Genomic DNA, 22597 nt, shown 5'->3' on the forward strand with positions numbered 1-22597 from the left:
TACATGCATTGATTCCAATACTTGCCCAGTGATTCTGAACATGAAACCATTCCAGGGCTTTGGGAAACATAGAGTATATTTAAAATATGACAGGTACCTTTCTCCTGAAATATATTCTCAATGGACATAGCCAATTGTCTCTCACTGTAAGCCTTGAAGCAGAGATCATAGATATTTTCTAAAGGAGTTATTCCAGTTCCCAAAGAGCTGACACATCTCTTATATATCACAATATTGCATACATTTTCCCTCTGCCATCTTTATGAGCATTATCCTTCCCATGCTGTGATGGGTATGCACTCGAGACACTATGATGAAGGCAACACCAGCAGAATATTCTCCGCTCTCCAAGCTCTCTCTGGCAAGGGTTAATGCAGCAGTGCCTGAGCTAACTGATGGTTTACTAGCTAGGTTCAGAATCACATCATACTCTTTCAGAGGCACTCCTAATATCACGGCATGACATTGAATCATAGCAACACTTCAAGTTGCCCTGAGATCATCCACAACACTTGACATCATGCAGGAAGACAGAAGTTACCTTCCCAAGGAGTCTGCTGCTGAGCTGGGAGATGAACCAAGTACCTCCATGCTCCCAGTGAGCACCCAGCTTCACAGGGAGCAACAGCCAGGTAAATGAGCAAACACTCAGGAGCATCCGTGGAGGAGCAAGGTAGACAGAAAAAGCAGCCAGAGTAGGAAAGGAAATTTTGGTAGTAACAACAACAGTTTACATGTCTTTTATTTCCAACTGAATTAGTCAGGTGAAGCACTTCAGGAGACAGCACTGAGTTCTCTAGTGCTGTAATGTCTGAAAAATAGTTACTCTACACACCTCCTCCTCCTTTAAAGCTTTCCAGCTTTTCCTTTTAAGCTAGTGACTTAAAATTACTGTTATCTTAGTTCTGTTGCTGTCAATACACCAAAGCATTTGTTTTGCTCACAGAAAATCTCTGAGGCAGTAAACTACCTCAGACATTTTTATTTAATACACAGTATTTTCCAGGGAGAAGACACACCTATCCTATCTTTGTCCTTTGTGGTAACTTCACAGAGTTAAAACAACACATTCCCAATTTTGAGGAAAGACTAGATTTTTCGCTCTCTTAAATCAAATAAGTTTTCCATGTCAGGTTGTAGCAAATCACTCTGCTTTGATCTTCCATCTGGCCACAAGCCGCCGCGCTGGCAGAGCTGTGTAGCATTGGCTGTGAGCACCTCAGCCAGCTATTAGAAAATAACACTCTGTTGCTGGCCCAGAATCACGGCAGCCATGGCAGGCACTTTGTGGCAACTGAAGAGCTGCTGTGCAGTAATTTAAGAGCACTAATGTTTGGCAATATGGTGTGCGCACTAAGTGGGTGAAGTAAAGCACAACTCAGATGTATCTGGGCCAGGATAGCAGCATTCACATAGTCCAAAGAGTTCTTCCCTTTGACAAGTGTTGCTCTAAGGAACTTTCTGACAGTCTTAACCACTGGATTTCCTCACAGACTCATAGGCCCAAGTCCCCTTCTGTCTGGGGTGAGCACTTACATTCAGTTTGCTTCCAGCCAAACCCTTTTAGACACACACCCCCATTCTTGCCACAGAGCATCCCCAGGACTTCACAACCTGCTGCCCTAACCTTCTTAAGCTCTGCAAAAATTTGGATGCCCTGGGTAACTCTCTCAAGCATACAGTCCCAGTGATAACTGCACAGAATATATTGAAAATGCATTTGTGGTCTAAACAGGAGTCCAATCATCACCTTTCAGACAGAATCAATACCAGTTTCCAACTCACACTTATTTGCAAAGTTTAGAAAGTATCTAAACCAGTACCTAGATACCAAGTATTGATACCAAAGATACTAAACAACTATACACGTTGCTGGTACTTCAAACATCTTCCCTCCAGCAAAAGTTTTAAGAAACCTATTTAATGGGATCACCTAGCACCACGAGGCCTCAGGATAACCCAATGCATCTCATGAAGAATCGATACAGCCTTCTGCACTTGCTTGTGTAGAAATGAAGGTTGGCTTAAACCACTGCAAATATTTTTTAGTATTTTACAGTCAGGTGAGAGACCCCAAATGGCTTCAGAATCAACACCTTTAAATTATACAGGTTTTGGAAGTTTTATGCCAAGTCAGTTACAGTAAAGCCACATCACACCATATTGGTTAAAGCAACTCAACAGAAGATGCAGTCCATTACCTCCTCTCCTGATTCCTCTTCTACAGGCAAAGAAGTTATCAATAGGACTTGAGCCTTCACTTCTCTGCCCCTCAGTTCTCAAACACAATACAGAGAACATGCCGACTAACTGACATGTCTTTAGACCAAAATCTGCCCTTTGACAGCAGAAATCATCCCTCAACACCTATTTGCTACATCTAGCTCAGGAAATTTCTCGTGTTTCTTGGGGCAAACTGAGCAGTACAGCAGTACAGCGTATAACTGACTACCTGCGTACACTTTAAAAAATGGGGGAAAACAGGAAAAAAATACATATATACATAAAATCATGAAAAAAAAATAAAAAAATGCAAAGCTCCACAGAAGTCTACGACAAAATAGAAAGTCTATCTTCAAGTTTTAAAAACGTATAGAAGACAAAAATCATCCCTCTCCGGGAAAATCCGAATTTAAACCATCTCACTTGGATTGTCCTTCTGTCTTGTGGTTTTCTGCTATCACACAAGAGTTGGTCAAGTAGACGAAACGCTACATGTGGAGACTAAACTTGCAGGGATAACAGCTGTTTACTGGCCACTAGTATTCTAACAGCATTATGGCTAACCAGCATATTTCTCATTACAACCACACTAGGGACCCAAGTCAATAACAACTGCAATGTCTATCTTTACCTCTCCCCAGCAGTTTCTGCCATCTGCCTTTGCTCTGCTGTCTCATCTTGAGCCTGGCACAGTCTAAAACCACTCTCTAGCTTACACTCCATATGCATGCCGTTATTCACTTTGTACAGCTAGTTCTCTACTCTCTTGCAAACACAATGCTTGGCAGGTGCCCATCTATTACAACTAGCATGCACTACTCTAATAAAGACAAAACACCCCCAATCCAGAACCCAAAAGCAAGCAGGCTGCTTACAGTAATGCCTGCTCATACAGCACTGTAAGCATCACTGATGCACCAGGGTTGTCTGAAGTCTGAGTTAGATGGTCCCTGCCCTGAGCAGGTGGCCAACCAAAGCACGTATTTAATTTTCAGCTATGAGAACTGCTGCTGTTGCTACCTACAGTAAGACTATACTTAAGAAATATGCTGCAGCTGTATCAAAACTTTGAAACACTTAAGGTATAAGTAAACTCCTGCTGTGAAGATAACATCCTCTTGCTTCTGGTCTGCTTTAACTTTAGGTAGTCCACGGGAGAATAAGGCAGAGGGATGATACCTCACAGCTGGACGGGAACAAGAGCCGAAAGTCAGCCACAGGAAGTCAAGCAAAGTCTGGAACTGGCTAGAAGAAAATAATTCCTCATTATGGGCAGGCTGTGAAGTATAAGCCGATAAAATTTGCTCATGTTCTACAGAGCATGAGAGAGGCTTAAGAAACACCACCTAAACTGAGAAATAAAAGTTTCTCGTACGTGATCTGTGCTTTCCATATGCCAATACCAGAATATTCCAAACAGTAAGCCAATTTCATCTCCTGTCAATGCAAATGCAGCCAGCAGTTCCACACTATCTCCTTTCTACACTTTAATCTCACAACACAGATGACTCGTATCAACCATTACCTCTTCCACTTCACTTTCACTTTCCTGCAAATATTATTAAGAAACCTACAACTACATGACAGTTCCTAATACAAGGAACTGGTGATACTTCTTAACCACACAAACATATACATAGCTGTGTCCACCCTGCAGCCCTCCACCTGGAAGGAAATCCAACCACTGAGGAGGAAGAGTGTGGAAAGAGAGGAGGATGAAACTCAAATAATTTGGAAGCTCCTTCCCAGCAAAGAAAGCACAGATTACCCTAAAGATGCATCTGTGCCAGTTCAATATGTTAACAAAGCTACCAGGGTCCTCAGGTTTCCCCTCAGCTCTTCACAGCCCTGCCATGCTTGCCTAGGACACAGGTTCTCAGATGGGGTGAAATGCATGACACTCTAACCAGATCCACAAAGCAAGGCCAGTTTATACTGACTGATGATATGGCTCAACATATCCAAGGAACTGACATACTCATCAGTTATCCTAAACAGCAGGATATTACAGTAATTTGTGACAGCTGCTGTGTGTAGCTTTTCAAAATTCTATCTTATGCCTTCAAATGCAGCTAGCATTGGGCATGTCCTTTACTAGGAAAAAAACATCTATAGATCAGCACCCTGTACAGCCTAAGTGTTACTTGCCAGCATTTACAAAGCAGCAACACACAGCATAAAGGTTTTGCTAAGACAAATTCACATGTACTCCTTTCAGTGAAAGTAAACTCAAAACCACTTTCATCTCCTTCTCATTGACAAAGCCAAGCTTGACATCCTTGCTCCCTCCTCCATTAACCACCCAGTTCTCCTTTCTGACTTTATAGTGTTGCATTTCTCTCACTTTAAAAAGGCACACAAAGGCATAGCCTCAATTCATGAGGACAGAACAAAAAACAGTTTCCCTAAACCTTCTGAAATGTCTCAAACTCTAAATATTTAAAGATACTCCCTTATGCCCCTCTACACAAATACCTCTTTACAGTCCTCAAAGCGTCACTCCATCTCTGCATCTAATGTACCTAATGTACCATGCCCTTGCTGCTGTACTTACTGCAAAACGGTTGGCACAAGAGAGCAGACAGGATAGGACAGCTTGGGCCCTTTCACCTCCGGTACATTTGCACAACATGCACTGCCCCTGCCTCTGGGTGGAGAGGTGGGGGGTAGATTAAAACAGATGAGGCTGGGAGAAAAGAGAAACAATTTATGTCATTTACAGGTTTTCAGACAAGTGTGTCCAGTCACTTCTTACCACTGGAGGTCAGGAAGGACTCTGGCTACTGACAGGCATTTTTCCCTCATTCTCCCTCACCTGAGAAGTGATGATATTTTCCTGGACTTCATGACTCGAATGCACAAGTGAACGTCACACACACAAAAAATTACAGCTCTACCTACAACAAATGAGGTATGTCCTGTTCATACTGATGCTAACAGTTCTCTGGAGTAACATAAGAAATTCCCTCACAAAAACACCCCAGTGGTGTCCCAGACTCGTTTGCCTGACTCTTTGTCTTCTGAATTAATGGACTTGAATGTATATCAATATATGGAACCTTAGGCACATACAAGAAAGAGGACTAGTGAAAATAATTCCTGCAAACCCAATAATTCCTCTTGGAAATGCCTTCAACTGTGTCTGCAAGATAAAATAAACTAACAGTCTACAGGCTGTGGGGAAGAAGAATTAAAAAACCAACCAACCATGGAAGGCAGATGCGTGAGTGGAAAAAGAATACAGCAAAACAAGCTGAAAAAGCCCTGCATTTATCCCCCCATGGAAGCTATCTGGACAAACCCAAGGCCTGATGCCTTTTTGAGTAGAAGAATCAAGCAAACAAGAAAAAAATAGGAGACTGAAGCCCATTGCCACTTTGTTATTACGCTGATAGAACACAGCAGGAGGACTCAGGACAGCTCTTCCCATTTTGTGCTCTGATAGCACTAAAACAACTTCACAAGACTAGCGCAACGCTCATTCCTCTGCTCCCTAATCCCCACTGTGGTAGCAACAGATACTGTAAAGGCATAAATCCTGTGCTATAAAGCTACGGTTGCAGGGCAGCATGCTACAAGGAAGAGAAATTGATTCTAATTACAGCTCTGATCCCTTTACTCCTGCACCTGCAAGAAAGTAAAGACTAAGGAATCTGCTTTACCAGTCAAGCTTTTGCCATGGTATGTAAAAGCCACCTCACTTTGAACTAGCCAGGCAGTGCAGTATATTCTTCATCTCCAGACCCAGAAGCCTCTCAGCGGCTCTACCTGGCCATAATTTACATATAAACTCCTACAGAGACTATGACACACTTTTAAACTGGGAATGAGGTTACCAAATTACCAAATCTGAGGACAACTTCTATAACCTCCCAGTTGGCATTTACTGCATCATGTTAAAAAACCATAATGTGCTTCTTCAGAGTCTTTCCCTTGGTTAGAGGCTTTGTTAGAGTACCAGCACACACATACACACCCTGAGTCACCAACTGGAGACACTTCACATGCCTCAGTTCTACCCTTATGTCAACAACTCCAGTTTAAAAGCCAGAGCAAAGGCAGAGAGAACATAAAAACCAAATTCATAAAGTTCCTCTCATCTCTTACACGCTAAATGGAACGATATTTACACTGGTCAGCTGCATCTGTCAGGGAATTAATATAAAAGTGAGCATTGTTTTGGCCAATTTATTGAATAACAAGGATATTTTATGAGCAAACACTTCCCTTACCCTATTAGTCACATCCATCTAACCACTGTGCCAGTAAAGATGCACAAAAAAATTCTCTTCAATAAGGAGAGTCAGAGGAATGAAACGAAGGGTTGCAATGGTGTCAGAAATAGTCCTTTCAGAAGAGCATCAATATGTTTAAATAAAGATACTAGTTTAACAAGAGCAAATATATTGCAGTACTTCCCCTAAGATAAGAAATAAGCAGTGTTTAATCAGGTAGTCAGTTTGCCCTTGTGGAAGCATTTCAATTACTGAAAAATAACATTTCACATAAAAAGCTTTCTAGTTCATAGTCACCACAGTTATTATCCCAGAATAAGAAAGCCTGATACTGGTATAGTTTGTACTTCTACAAGAAGTTAGAGTAGTACATTTATACTACTCCAACAGGGATAGTAAATGTTATAATCAATTCAGCAAAGTATTTGCCCTCCCCCTTCATCACAGATGCAATCACCATCACATACTGTGGGATAGTCCCGTAGCAAGGCAAGGGAATGCTACACAGTGTGGATGTGAAGAGCTGGATTCCACAAAGGAAGTGGCCACTGGGGAAGAGAAGAAAGTGCGCTTTACCCTCTAGTTCTCATTTTCTTTTCAAGGAGCATGCAACTTTTGTGGATCTTGCTACTGGGCACATTTTGTAAGGCAGTAAGTAACTCTATTATAGATTTATCTCTCTCTTCTGCTAACACTTCCTTTGTAAGATCAGCAAGTAAAGTTTCCATAAGGTCAAAATTGGCTTTTCACCCTCTAGAGACCCAACTGGTCTTTTCAAGCAGTTTAATAGCCTTTATCTCCTGAAAACATTTCAGTTCTGTGGGTGGCTCCTCTGATTCCCCTTGCATTGTAAGTATATCTGCAAGCCCTGCAGACAGCATCAGGCACACATTAAACAGCATAGCCACCAAGTGACATTTTTCTGTTGAATACCCATAGATTACAGGAGCACATGCCTAGGATAACATCTACCCTCTATACATATCAAAGCTAAGGAGACTTCGGACCAGCTCACAAGGTGGCCAGGCCAATTCTGTGACTATCCATGCAGCTTCAGCTTTGCTCTCCCTTTAAGTGCATTATAGCATATTTTCCAAGCCCGTTACATTAGTTGTCAGCACCTTCTTCCAAGCAGAGCTAACCCTGCTCAGAAGTACCAGAAAGGTTTTCAACTGAACAAAACGTTCACCTCAGGAAAAGTTCTGGATGTCCAGCAATTAAAGACATTCACTGGATAATAGGGTATCTGTTCTGTATGCATGTGCAACAGACTCCAGTGAGACCACCTTCTGACACAGACCAGTCCTAGGTCCACAGTACTTCAGTTATTCCATGCGAAGCAGTGAAGCAAGCAGGCATCACAGTGTGGAAATGTGAACTGCTACTGTGCGTGTTCATGTGTATACACACACATTATTAAAATCTCTTTTTTTATTACAGGTACTACACAGAAAATCAGCATCAGGAAAAAACATGACTCCTTCACACAAGGCACCGTACCTGTTCACCTTTAACATGTGTGGGTTAGTTTGTATCTCCCTCACCCACAAGCTATGATATTTGTACATCCTAGTCTTTACTGCAGATTTTTTCACCTGCGAGGCATGGGTTCTCATCATTATGAAGACCAGATAATACAGAGATATTGATACATTCGTATTCACTCAAGGTTCAGCCTCAGAGTAGACAACCACACTTATTGCTTACTCTGCCTCCAATGCTGGTTTCCCACACCAGTTTGCTGGTACAAACTCAAATCATCTAAACAACCAACATACCACATACTCCCAACAAGCTCAGTTGTTCTTGGGTACAGCTAAGGGCACAGACACAACCAGAAGAGCCTGGGTCTGAAGCTGTTACATGGCCACTTTAACCAACGTATAGGTTGCTGCTGAAAGGCAACCTGGCTCACAGTCCACTCCACCTACCCGCTCTTCACCTGTCTCCTCTCTCACACTGACACCATCATTCAGAATCAGCTGCAAAGTTTAAAACTCTGGGAAAAAAACCCTAAATCTGGCATAAGGAAAACAGTGAGAAACAGCCACAGGCAAGAGGAAGTCAGGACAACTCCTTTCTGCAGTACCCTAGATACATATTGCAAAAGCATTTTAAGTTTATTACAGAAAGTAATCCCTGGAGCTACAATGCAAGCATGTTTTCAAGTATCACTCAATGAGTCTTAGAGCATATATGAAACTTCAAATAAGGCTTTATGCCTGGTTTAACACTCCTACACTTTATATAACAAAGGAAAATAATCACAATCCCCAATATATAAAGGTCACAACCCAAACATGCAAATGTAAGATTATTATACAAGTATTCAGTGAAGAGAACTGTTGTGGTTTAACCACCGGGCAGCTAAACACCACACAAGCTGTCCGCTCACTCCCCTGCAGTGGGATGGGGGAGAGAATCAGGGCATGGAGGGGGGAAGATAAAACTCACAGGTTTAGAGAAAGACAGTTTAACAGGACAGAAAAGGAAGGAAAAATAATAAACGAGCACACAGAACAAGTGATGTACAATGCAGTTGCTCACCACCCACTGATCGATGCCCAGCTAGTCCCCAGGCAGTGGGCTGCCACCCCACCCTGACCAGTTCTGCCCCCCCAAGTTGTTTTGTTCAGCATGCTGTTCCGTGGCATGGAACATCCATTTGGTCAGTCGGGATTAGCTGTCTCAGCTGTGCCCCCTCCCATCTTCTGCACTCCCAGCCTACTCACTAGCAGAGCAGTGCAAGAAGCTGAAAGTCCCTGACTTAGTGTAAGCACTGCTCATAATAATGTTACCAACATTATTCTCATCCTAAACCAAAACATGGCACTAAGCCAGCTACTTAAGGAAGGAAGTTAACCCTATCGCAGCCAAAACCAGGAGAACAACTAACTTACTAACTGAAATGTAAGTCAAAGCATTAGTTCAAAGCTGGTGCTAGCCTGTGTTTTGGTTTTGTCATTGCCACTACTTGAGATCTCAAAAAAGAAAAAAATCATGTGTGCACTCAAACTCTGTCTTCAGGAATTTGCCAAACATCTGTGAACAGGTTAACAAAATTAGAGATCAAGCTTTTCACCTGCCAGTCCTAGCAGCATCCCCTTCAATCAACAGCAATAAATATTAAACACAGTAGCACCTGCAAATTAATGGCCTAATCATGCTTAATTCCTGGCATTCATGATAATAACATGATCTTGATGGACTCATTTAGCATTAATAGTGCCACTGGTCATTAATTCAGCTAAAAATTTCCCTTTGCAACTTAATATTAAACATACTAATTGACAATTAAAATCTTGAAACATTACTGACCTACACGAAATCTTACAACTGAACTGCAAGAAAATGGGCTTTCTGGTAAAGAAAGGGAACAGCACAAAAATTTCGTTTCACCTGAGCCTTAAAATACCATGCAGAATAAGGAAAAAAAAAAAAAAAAAAAAGAAAGCTGAAGCAAAATGAGAGAAAAGTGCAGGCCTTCAATTAATCCCGAAAATGAGGAAGCCCTTGGAAGGCTCTGAATAGGATAGGCAACCTGGGTTCAACTCTTGTGGTCTTCACTTCCATTAATAATTCAATTATCGTATGCGGTGCACAGATGCGCTGTGTGGCTTTCAGGTTCTTATACATGAGCTGCCAGAAGGAAGACTGAAATCTGTATCTGTACATGGAAATGATACTTTCTGTGATCGCTTTGCTGTCTAACTCCTTCTGGCACCACAAAGCCAAGAACCCCACCAACCCAGGCCCTTCACAAGTCACGCCACTAATTCCTTAGTTACTTTCATTGCAGTGTACTCATATAGTGTGGATAAGTTATGCCTCCTTTTCCCCATCTTTTTGCTGCTTAAACTGTACATTGTCTTGGGGAAGGGACTGGCCCTTCTACATGTGGCAGTTCAGACCTGCTAAGCACTCTTGCAATTCAAATGAGAAGAACTTAAAAGCCAAGAAAAAAAGAACGAGAAGCCTAACAGATAGTTTATGAGCTGTACACGGCTGATGGCGCTTATTGCTGGGCTCACAAGTGCTCCCAGAAGGGGCAATTCATCAATTAAATCCAAAATACTAATAACTCCAAAGCAAACACAGCACAACCATGGTCCATCCAGTGCCCAAGCAATCCTTCTGGCAGGAGTGCGCTCCTCCAGCTGATGCCTGCATCTCATGTCTTAGGTTAAAACACACAAGTGACTTACTCTTAAGGGTAGGTCACATACTATTAAACTTAACTCATCAAATCCATCCCTTGCCAAGAGAAATTGCTTACTACAAGGTCAGCTGAGGCTACATAGCACCTTGCAGGTAGATCTGGGTCTTGCTGTGTCTGACTGAGACAGACTGTGCTAGCTGTGTCTGACTGAGACAGAAGATCAGTCTTTCTGCAGCTCTGCCTACCACCTCTTCCGTAACGTAAGAACATTTCTGAGAAGAGGGGTGAAGAGGTTAGATTTTGACACACCAGATCAAAGACTCTGATAACTGGAAGCAGCAAATTAAATTCATTTGGTACAATTTTATGCAGCTGGTGAATGAAATTTTCTTTCAAATGCAGTCTGGATAGTAAGTCTTGAAAATGAATCCTGCTGCATTGTGTGGTGGTACAAGAGGAAGGGCCTGTTCTTTTTCCATTTTTATTGCTATAAATTGCTAATGCCAAAAGGCCGGTTCAGACTCCTCAGTTAACATATGCAGGAAAGAAAAAGAGAAATCATTTTTACTAAGCTGACATCAGTTGTGCAAAAGTGCAAGTGAGATACTTCCGACAGAGACCTTTTTTTTCTTTAACCAGGTCCAACATCTCAGCTCAGAATTACAGAAAACCCCAAACCACACCTCTGGCATGTTAAGGGCAAGAATTTGTAATTCAAGCAAACAAGAGAACTGGAACAGTACAAGATACTTTTTCAGATTACATCCTGCTACAGCCATTGTGTATGAAGTGCTCCAAGTATATTACAAGGAAATACTTGTCCCTGTTGATGACCTTTTACATGTGGCTTTGATTTCCTCCTCCACATCTTAATAGAACCTGAAGAATACAAACCAGCTTCTCCCAAGCTTGTGTGTTGAGTATTTCAAGCTCTAGACACCTCACACCTTAAATACAGCAAAATGAGTTGAGTGCCATCATCTCACTTAACTTTGCTGACTGGGGAAAAATATCCTAGAAACTCGTTTCCTGACTCAGCTTAATTCATCTTCCCAGCATGGCCATACAACAGCAGAACAGTGTGGCAGTGACAGGCACTGAAACATTGGCTTTTAATGCTGTTTTCATGTATCTTGTTGGAGTAAAGCCATGACAGAGGCATTTATTATTCCTTCTCCTCTGAGCTTGTACCAAAACACAAACAAACAAGGTCTCCTCTGTAAGATCAGTAAAAAGCAGTTAGTTTATCATCTTAAACCAACATGAAGTATCTTTACTTAATTCTTATTTTTAGAATGCAAACCTGGTTTTAAATCTAAGATTTGTTTTTTTCAAAAGGAATTTAAGTTACAGCCTAATTCTTCCATACTTTACTTAGGACATTCAAATAACCTTTCAAGTATTGCAGAGAACGATGCCTGCCCCAAATTTTAGCGTTAGAAGGCTCTTTTTAAAGTTGCACTCATAACAGAGCTTTGACTTTTGAGGTTAACTCAAGCTTTATAAATATAGCACAGTGTCAAATACTGCTTTCAGTAAGTACCGAAGAGCAAATGCTCCTATTTGCATTTTCCCCAATGTCAATACTTCACATGAAAAATAGAGAGTTGAAAAATCAGGACAGTTTGTTTCTCTGTCCTGCTCTACAGCTACAAACAAGGCAGAAAATTCAGAAATTTACTTGTCCTAGGAGCCTAAATGTCATAGGACCTGTCTTTTATTTAAATTAGTGCCTAGCTGCATCTTTTACTGTCAAAATATTTTTTGTAAGTCAAGCTCCCAGTGACCAGAAACAACCACCTTGGAATGGCTCTGTTTAAAAATTTAATGTTATACACAAAAGACATTCAATCTTCCTCTCAGACCCCTTTTCTTAACTTGCATTCAAAATTTGAAAGGTGAAGGGCACAGGGAAAATGGGTTACAGTGAAATTAAAATTAAAGTACTATATGGGTGTCATTTCAGTTTCTATTCACATATATTTAAATTCTCAGTAATCAATTTGGCTAGCAACCAATGACAAAGCTAATAAAAAAAACCCATACAACCCAAGATTTAAAAGGGGTGTTGAAGCTTTCTAGTTGCCAACAGAGATGACAGTCACCATCAGGGATCTGTCTCTCTAGTTCGAATCATTATCCCCAGCTCCACACTACACCCATATGTTTCACATTAAAACTGAGGACAACCAAGGGTCCTTGAAGGATCAGACATAGTTATCTTTTTCAAATCATGCACTCACACCATGGTTGCATAACTAGGTACAAATGGACCTCTGCTTCCCTGAAATATCTCTGCTGCTGCTAACATCTGACAGCGTTCCCCCAAGCTGGACACCAAGAGATGAGGAAACAAATACAACATCTCCAAATAATAAGGATGAAGTGTAATCTGTAAGTCTCCAAGACTGGAAATACAGAGGACTATGACAGGTGAGCTGGCTCCTACCCTGCAAGGAGTTTGGCTTTGTCAGACACCAGTGATTTGGCAACCTCTGTTTGTTAGCATAGACCTTCCCTGGTTCGGGATTGTTGTTGACCTATTGAGAAATACTTAATGAGCACCACATGTTCTCCAAGTCTGCTGGGATGTAACCTAGCACAATAGAAAAACAAGACAGCTCCAGAGACAGCTTAATAAAATGGCAGTACAAGCATTTTGGCTTTTATGTGTCTTGCAGTAAACCATGCAGTGACCCATGCTCTCTGCCAGCTTTGGAGAACCTCTGCCATGAATGTGACTGATAGCCTTGCCAACAGTAAATCTATCACCCCAGCTGGGACGAAACACCCCCATCTTTACAGCTGGAGCCCTGATCTGCAGCTGGATTAAGATACACAAATCTCTGGTGTTGCAGGCCATAGGATTTTGGAGCATATTGTGAACATATTATGCAGCTGTGTCTAAAAACATCATCAACATGAAGACAGGTACCAGAAAAGGACTATTATAAGAGGGGGGGGCATTTTCAAAATGTATTTAGGTACTTAAAAATGAACCCCAACTTAAGAGTTTTCAAATCAGATTTTAAAATAAATTTAACATTCAAGGAGAGCAAGCATCCTACACATTAGTTCACAGAGAAAGTTAGCAGCAGAGCTCAAAGTCTCCTCAGCCCCACAAGCCACCATTCTCACTGCTACAGCTGCAGTTATGCAAAAGATATACACAGCCATATGTATTTACAGCATTACACAATAAACCAACATAAAAACCAACGCTAGGTTATATTGTGGGAAGTGTCATCCAGATGGCAGGCAGATCTTGAGTTATTGCTGCAGGCAGCCAAGAAAAAGACCCTGGATGGAGGGATGCTGCACTGGCAGGCAGATGAACCGGAACAGCAGCTCTGATCAGCAAGACCAGTCTCTTCAGTAAGGTTCTGATGTGGTAGAGATGAAGTACTAGAGACAGCCTGCAGTATTCCAGCAGCACACTCCTGGGTTGACCTTGGCTGGATGCCAGGTACCCAACAAAGCTGCTCTATGACCCCCCTCCTCAACTGGAGAGGACAGAGAAAATACAACAAAAGGCTCGTGGATCAAGATAAGGAAGGGATCACTCAGCAATTACTATCATGGGCAAAACACTCAACATAGGGAAAATTTATTTAGTTTATTACCAATCAGAGTAGGATAATGAGAAATAAAACCAAATCTTAAAAACAACTTCCCACTCTCCCACACCCATTTTCTTTACCTCCCCCTGACAGCAGCAGAGGGGCATGGGAACGGGGGTTGCAGTTTATTCATCACACATAGTTTCTGTCATTCCTTCCTCCTCAGGGCAAGAATTCTTCACACTCTTCCCCTGCTCCAGTATGGGGTCCCTCCAACGGGAGACAGCTCTCCACAAACTTCTCCAATGTGAGTCCTTCCCACAGGGCTGCAGTTCTTCATGTATTGCTCCAGCAGGGTCCCTCCAAGGGCTGCAGTCCTTCAGGAACAGACTGCTCCAGCATGGGTCCCTTCATGGGGTGCAGTTCCTCAGGAACAGACTGCTCTAGCATAGGTCATCCACAAGGTCACAAGTCCTGCAGCAAATCTGCTCCAGCATGGTCTCCTCTTTCCATCGGTCCTGCCAGGAGCCTCCTCCAGCACAGGCTTTCCACAGGGTCACAGCCTCCTTTGGACATCCCCCTGCTCCAGCATGTGGTCCTCCATAGGCTGCAGGTGGAGATTTGCTCCACCACAGATCTCCATGGGCTGCAGGGGCACAGCTGCCTCACCATGGTCTGCACCACGGGCTGCAGAGGAATTGGCTGCTCCAGCACCTGGAGCACCTCCTCCCCTCTTCCTTCACTGACCTTGGTGTCTGCAGAGCTGTTCCTCTCAGGTATTCTCTTCTCTCCTCTCTTCGACTGCAGTTGCTGCTGCACAGCAACTTTTTCCCCTTCTTAAATATGTTATCCCAGAGGTGCTACGACCTTCATTGATGGGCTCGGCCTTGGCCAGCAGTGGCCCTTCTTGGAGCTGCTTGCCATTGGCTTTTACCAGACATAGGAGAAGCTTCTAGCAGCTTCTCATAGAAGCCATCCCCCACTACCAAAACCTTTCTACACAAACCAAATATACTAGGATCTGAAATCAAGAGATCTCTGCAGAATAGTTCAAGACAGAAGGAAGTGGATTCAACTGGGAGGTGGGTGGGAGGCAGGGGGAAAGAAACAAAAAAGTTGAATTGACCTTTTTCAACCAGAAAGGCTATAGCAAACATGGGAATCATTGGGTAGCAGGATCTGAACAGCTCTCCTCCTATGCAATGGTGAGCTATCAGAGAAAGTAGTATCTCTGCACATGCATCAAACCAACATGCTGACCTATGTCTCAGGAACAGCAATAGCTACAAATACACTGACATTATGCAGAAATCAGCTGAGAATTTATTGGAATACCACATCACCCTTAAAATACAAACATCTACTCAAAATCAGCAGATCTGACTGACCTTGCTCAGCATTCCCATAACCTCTTTCCCTCCACTGACCCACATTTACAGCCCCCCTTGCAATCCCAGACATTATTGCAGCCTCGCTTCTCACCATACTGTAGAATTGCTTGCCTTCACAATTGAGTAACAGAGCTCGTTGATACAGTGCAAATCTAAGTGGCACAGCATCCTTTCAGTGCCAGGATTTAATCCCACCTTGCACAACAACTTGGGTACAAGTGCAGTGGTCCCACTACAGGCCCCTTCCACGGCCTAATGCAAAGCTCAGCAGAGACACGGGTCAATGGAAAGTTCCAGTTGATTCAAGTACTTTCATATTTTCTTTTTTTTTTCCCAAAGCTGTCGAAATAAACTGTCACCAACTCTGAAAAAGTCCCACTTTTGGATACTAGAGATACGAACCGTTACGCAGGAACAGCAGTGGGGAAATGAATACACTGCATTATCTCAAGAAAGAGACCAAGAACTTCAGAAATAGGCTACAACATCACTAAATTCAGCCTCCAAAGGTCCCTCCTTTAATCATCTGGTGCATACTTTAGACAAGGAATGCATTATTTTTTACTGCTGGCTGGCTGAGGGCAATTTCATTTTCTATAAGGAGCACCCATAAAACATGATGGAGCAAATGTCAGGAACAAAATAAGTGTATGGTACAGAATTCAGAGACAATTCTTTTCCAGCAATCATTTCATCATTTGCAAGGTTTTACTCCATTGGGTCAATAGTCATTTTTATTATGCAAACAGAGCCCTGAAAAATGCAAAAAAGAAGAAATAATCACTGGGAAAAAGTAACAACCTAACTGGTTCTCAAAACAAAATTTAATTGGCAGATTAGCTTTCTCAAGGAGATTTATCACACACACTGCCTCCATTTGACACCGAGGTCCTTAGCATTTCCACTCACAAATAAAAGCTCACACTGCAGGCTGCAAGTGGAGATCCTTCACCCTATATACTAAATTAGTAAGTTTGCTAGAATTTCCTCCATGATGTTAAGTGACATCATCCTCATAACTCACCAAAGGATAAAAAAGTAATTTGGCAATAAGAAACACTGGAGACAGCCTCTAACATGAGATGCAGCTTTCTTAGAGCAATCGACCAGTTCCCAGCTATCACACCAAACCTCGTTACACTCACTGCTTGGCATGCAGTATTTTTTGCATATTTATTCCGGCAACCTCTTCCAAAGCTTACTGGAGCTAATGGGCTTCAAAAATCAGGCTCTAAAATGGAGTCAGGTCCTAAAATGAGCAGCCCATAAGCAAGTTATTCAAAGAGAATGCATTGTGGGAAAGAAATGCATCAACTTTTCATTCTGCTTGAAACTTAAGAGCTCTTTCTCTCTACCACTGAGCTATCATCACAACAGGACAGATATTTCAGCTCTGAACCACGAAGGAACATTTCTGAGTAATCTCAGTGTGCGTGCTGGATTTCAAGGATAAATCAGTGCACTTTTTTGCACTAGCTCTGCCCTCCATCTCCACTGTCATTCAGTTAGCATCCAAGAAACAGAGATACAAACACTAAGGTGAATCCCTTCCCCTAAAATACACATCTATTTACAATCATGTTTCCATTGGCAGAAGAAAGTGAGGTTGTAATTGTGTGCAAGCTGTATGGTGCTACAGATGAGTGTAAGTATATTTTAACATTTAAGTAACCTCTCTTTTATACAAGCTTTGTTTGAAGAAGGGATTTTCTCAAAGAATGGAGAGCAGAATCTCATCTTTGCAACAGGATTACAAAATACTACAAGCCCTCTGTGTCTAAAACAATTATTCCAAGAATATCATACATCTACACGACTGAGGGTCAGATTTAAAACTGGGACCCGTTTGCATTTACACAATTACAGTCGCATTCCATAGCTGCAATAAATATACCTACAGAAACATGGACAGAAGGCAGAGACTCCAGACCTTGTTCAAGTCCTGAATGCTGAACAACAGGCTCTAAGGATCTGCAAATTTATTGAGGAGATTAAAGACACACTGACACCTGAAGGGATTTTCAAAAGCACCTAAGCAAGTTAAAAGCCTTTGAAAATTTTACTACGCATCTGTTCACATCTTTAGAAACTTAAACACATTTGAAATCCAACCCCAAGAGCATATTAAAGGCAAATTCAATCTGGGGAATTTAACAAGCATACTAGACCTCATGTTCTCCAAAAATTGTGTTTATTCATACTTGTCTTAGTTGACGAAAGCTTTTTAGATGTCTCTTCTAGACTGCTTGGCATGAGAAAACAGGAAAAATTGTGCATGTGAATGAGTGATGAATCGAAGAACAAGAAAGGACAGGTCGGTCTAGGGGACACCATGCTTAGCAGGGGTTTAGATGAAATGCAGTCATGCAACATGACTTGGCCATTTTCCCACTCTGAGCCACAGTCTTCCCAACATCTTTCAGCATAGCGAGTTCACATGGCTTTTGGGACAGAGAATCTCTCTTACTATATACCCATGCAGGGGCTAGTCCATAGCCATCGTGACCTCTACCAATGCCTCTAAGCACTGTTATTAATTCACATATACACAACCCAATTTCCAGACTATGGCTCTCAAACACCCCCCCACACACACACAGACACACACTCAGCTCTAGACCCATTGTCTGCCAGGAATCTGGCTGACCACCTAATATTTAGAACAACCCTGAGTCAACCACTGTCTATGGATTTTCTGTTTATGTCTGTGTACAAACACCACTGTTCAAAGTAAAGAGTCCTTAAATACCTCACACAATTTTAAACATGTTTTCACATCCCTTTATTTACATATACACAGATAATTATATTTTTTTTTAAATATATATAGACTAGAAGAATGCAAGCAGCAGGCTTTTGGGTATGTAATTGGCATTTTATAAAGGTCACTTTTTCATGCAGAAAAACAGACTAGTAAAGGTTAATTAAATTAAATACTACTTTTATCCAAACTCTCCAAAGCAAGGACTTTAATAAAATCCTTAAACAACAGCCAGCATTTTCAAAATAACTTTGAGGACCTGATCTTGGAGCAAGACAGAGAAAATCAACTGCAATATCTGAAGGGGGCCTACAAGGATGCTGGAGCGGGACTCTTCATCAGGGACTGAGCCTTGGGCAACATGATCTAGCGTGAAGTGTCCCTGCCCAGGGCACTTCTAGTTAGAACTAGATGATCTTAAGGTCCTTTCCAACCCAAACCATTCTATGATTGTGTCATTTCTCAATTCTCTTAGAAAAGTTTGTCACAAGTTTTGTATGGTTTAGTTGTTTGGGGGGTTTTTTTAATAACAATAAAATAGAAAAATGTCGGGAGCAGTTTATTGCTTCTGAGCTTCTGCTTTTACTATTCCAAGTCTTGCTTGTGACAATAACTGTTCACAGTTTAGCCTATACAGGCCTTCAGATGGCAATGACAACCTTTCAGTCAGACCCTTTGTGCTGATGCATGTTAGCACAAACCCAGCAGAAGAAATCCTGTAGTAATAAGCCAGCCAAAATCCTCAAAGGCCAAAGTAATTTCAACCATTACATTTTTGCGTGCTTGCTGTGAGCATGCAACAAAATAGACACAGGGTGAAGCATGTGAGAGCTTATAGCTCTCCTTAATCCAGGACAATGCATAACACAAGCATCCCAGCTGCATTAAGATACTCTATCCTGTACATGTCTATTTAGGTCCCAGGGTTGTCACGCACTCTGGAGAGACCATTTTTATTCCTGTGAACTCACATGAAGAAGAGAGGGAAGAAAAACTGGGAAAGAAGTCCTGCGGTGGGATTCGCTTCCACCAAGCAGCCAAGGGCGGAGGATTAGCTGTCCTGGTAGTAAGCACAAATGGTTCCACAGTTCCCAGCTGAAAAGGATACAAAACACTACCACTTCCCCCACGTCCTATAAATCACATGCTACAAGTTAACACCAGACAGCTATAATGTTTAGTCAAGCTTTGTTACACCGGGCTAATTCGGCTGCATTTTCTATCATGAGATCTGCAAAACCACACAAGGAGACCGTGCCCTGCGCTGACATCAGGACAAGAAGCGAATCTACAAACGTGGCTTTTCAACCTTGCTATTTAAACATGTTGTTCACAGAAACAGAATGAAAGAAAGGTGACAGCCCAACACAAAACAGAGAACTCATCATTCTGCAGGAAATAATGTTTCAAAGTTTCTTGTTTTCTGTTCTGGACAAACCTGACAGATAACCTACAAGTAAAAGAATGAGCAATAAGCAGCCTCCTGCTTCAGGGTAGCTTCTCCATCTCACAGTGCCAGGTCAAGCTGTAGAGAAGCAATGGCCGAGATGGCTGGTGAGCCAGGGAAACAATGCTCCCCTCTTCAGATTTGCTTATGAATAGCACACATCAGGGTTTGATTTAATTACAAACATCGGAGGAGTCGGGGGGAAGAGCCACTGCCTTTAACCACATAGACAAACGCTGATAACAAATTGTGTTTGCAGATACACAGCTTTTCCCACCTAATAAACAGGCAAAAAGCCGATCAGAGTCTATGCTCTGTACATAGGGCTCAGATAATTTAAATTGTTACAGCAGCACTGTTAAAAATAGACTACTTACAAGTAACGATTCCCTATCAGATTTCATTAGCAGCAGACATACCAGTAGAATCGGGTATCTACCCTCCAGACCAATTAAAGCAATTAAAAACTTTGCTCCTGCAAAGGAACTACATCATATTTTGGAGTCATACCACCCTCTGCACATAGATGCAGTGTAGGCCAGATCCTATTGAATGATTACTGAGAGGTTACTGATTTTTTTGGGAAACTGCCAATTTACACCAAAATGACAGCCAGAGAAGCCTTGCATTTCCCATGTTGCTGTGAACATTTCTGTCCTCTCAGTAGCTCTACATATTTAATTAGATCCCTCAGTGCGGTGAATGAATTCACTGCAAGTCACTGAACTATATGCAGCCAAGACATCAGCGTCTGTTCCTGTTCTCAACAAGGGACAACAGTCACTTCGAAAATGTGTTCCCTAGGACCTGCCCTTCCTCGGATGCTGCAATGCTCTTTTCAATCTGGCGTGCTCTATCAGAGAGCTTTCTGGCACATGACAGATTCCTTGCAAATGAGAGGCAGGGTAGGGGGAGGATCAGAAATAATCTGTGTATCTCCCAACATACCACATGCACACATATAAATCTTCATAAATACCTTGTGATTTGCAACGAGTGAAAGATGATTCATTACGCTAGTTGGTCAGATCAGGTAGAGAGAGGAACAGGACACAGAGAGACAGTGTCTTTGAGCTCTGCCCAGATCAAAGCCTTCAGCTATGGGTCAGTATGGCTGATGAAACTATATAACTTCATTATCAGGCACTGATTCCTAAAAGTATTTTTTCCCACAGTTTATAAAAGGTGAAAATATAGTCACCTTTAACAAGAAGCTGGATTACTTCATTAGATCAGGCTGCATATACACAATTATAAAGGTTTAGTTTTACATGATAAAAACCAGAAGTAGAAATCCTCCCCTAGTATTTTCAGATACATATATGTCAGTAATAAAATACAATACATACATTCATAAGTTCACATTTGTATTACCTTTCACATCCCTGTGCACATTTGTCAGTCTCTTCACTTGCCTGGAAAAGTTAACTTCAGACTTTTCTCTCCTGAAGAAATAAAATTATTTTGAAGGATCCTTGTCAGAAGCTAAGGATGAGAATCCTTGTTATTCCTGCTAATTCACCTGGTGCTTGTCTTCTTGTAAATTCTTTCCAGAAAAGTACAGAGACAGCACAATCTCTGAAGTTTTAAGCAAACAATGTTTCCTCCAAAATAAGGTGGTAAAAAGAACACCTGACTAACCGAAAACCATTGATGTTTTTAAGTAAAATTTGTCAGGCTTTTTTGGTTTAGAAAAACAAACAAACAATCAATCTCTGGGCAGCAAAGCCCCCTTTCTGTCCCTGATGTGCCTTGTTCAATTCTCAAGCATTTTAAAGTTCAAGCTGATGCTTTTCCAACAACCAGGACAGTTGTTGACCTAAATGTTAATATCATATCCACACAGAACAGGAACTTGAGCCAGTCTCCCACAATTTAGGAGTACATTAACAACTGGCCAGTTTGGAGTAAGCCTCACAATTGTTCTCAGAGAAACAGTGCTATTTGGCATAAACAACTGTATAATTGGTGGCTGGAGGAAACTGGAGAGAAAGAAGAACATGAGAACATGGCCAGCCGTCGGGATGTTCTCTTGCAAGGTAAGAGTCCGTGCTGCACTCTTTGCCAGAGATGACCACTCTGATGTGCAGGCAGATGTCATTTATGCAGCTCTAGTCATGCTCCCATTAGAATTTAAATTTATTTGCCCTACCAGATCCTCACATGCCAAAACCAAAAGCACACTCATTTAAGCCAATAGGGCAATAAAAACACTTAACACAAAATTTGTAGTTATCTGCTTGGCTAAACCAAGAGCACTCCTGCCCTCTCCGGAGCTCTGGGTGTTTACACCACTTAAAGCACCTGACCCTCATTTTCTTCTTGGGTCAAAAATATTTCTTCAATATGTCATCTGGAATAAAGCCACATTAGCCTTAGACACAGAAGAGAACACAATATCATCTCTGATGTTTGCTATTTATCTACATGACCTAAGATGTTTATAAGATACACTCCAATATTTCTGCTCCTTATTGTGAATCCTAATATTACTCCCCTGAGAGCCCTGCTTTGCTAGTAGCAAATGCTTCCCAATGAGTTGTAAGACGACAATTTGATTTTAGAGAGATTTTCAACTGCTGGCATTTGGCATAAGATCAATTTGCTTGTTTGTTAACTAAAAACACACACAAAGGAAAAAGGGAACGAGCTGCACCAAGCTACATGTTAACTCATGTCATTTAACATGTTAGTGGCTGCTCAGGTACTATACTAACAAGGAAGAAATACCAAACAATAACATGATTACTTTTAAATGTACAGGTATACGAGAAATGCCCTCCAAAAAAAACCCAAGAACTTCAGCAGTGCTACCATTTCA

At 41.7% G+C, this 22597-nt stretch overlaps 1 protein-coding gene across 10 annotated transcripts in view; it reads right to left on the minus strand.

Moving 5' to 3' along the window:
• The window catches only part of TSPAN4 (tetraspanin 4), a gene marked incomplete at its 5' end in the record, with an annotated part of 479305 nt that overhangs the window by 413938 nt on the left and 42770 nt on the right, over positions 1–22597 (minus strand). The window contains 2 exons of one of the 10 annotated variants that reach the window (XM_080617771.1): positions 3403–3468; positions 4778–4828. The exons of 7 other annotated variants lie outside the window; for them this stretch is intronic. Of the gene's footprint in view, positions 1–3402; positions 3469–4777; positions 4890–22597 lie in introns of those variants that run through there. 2 more of the 10 variants (XM_080617780.1, XM_080617772.1) reach the window with 2 other exon arrangements.

This window comes from Psittacula echo, assembly GCF_963264785.1.
Source record: "Psittacula echo genome assembly, chromosome: 5".
In the NCBI taxonomy this organism is placed as follows: Eukaryota; Metazoa; Chordata; class Aves; order Psittaciformes; family Psittacidae; genus Psittacula; species Psittacula echo.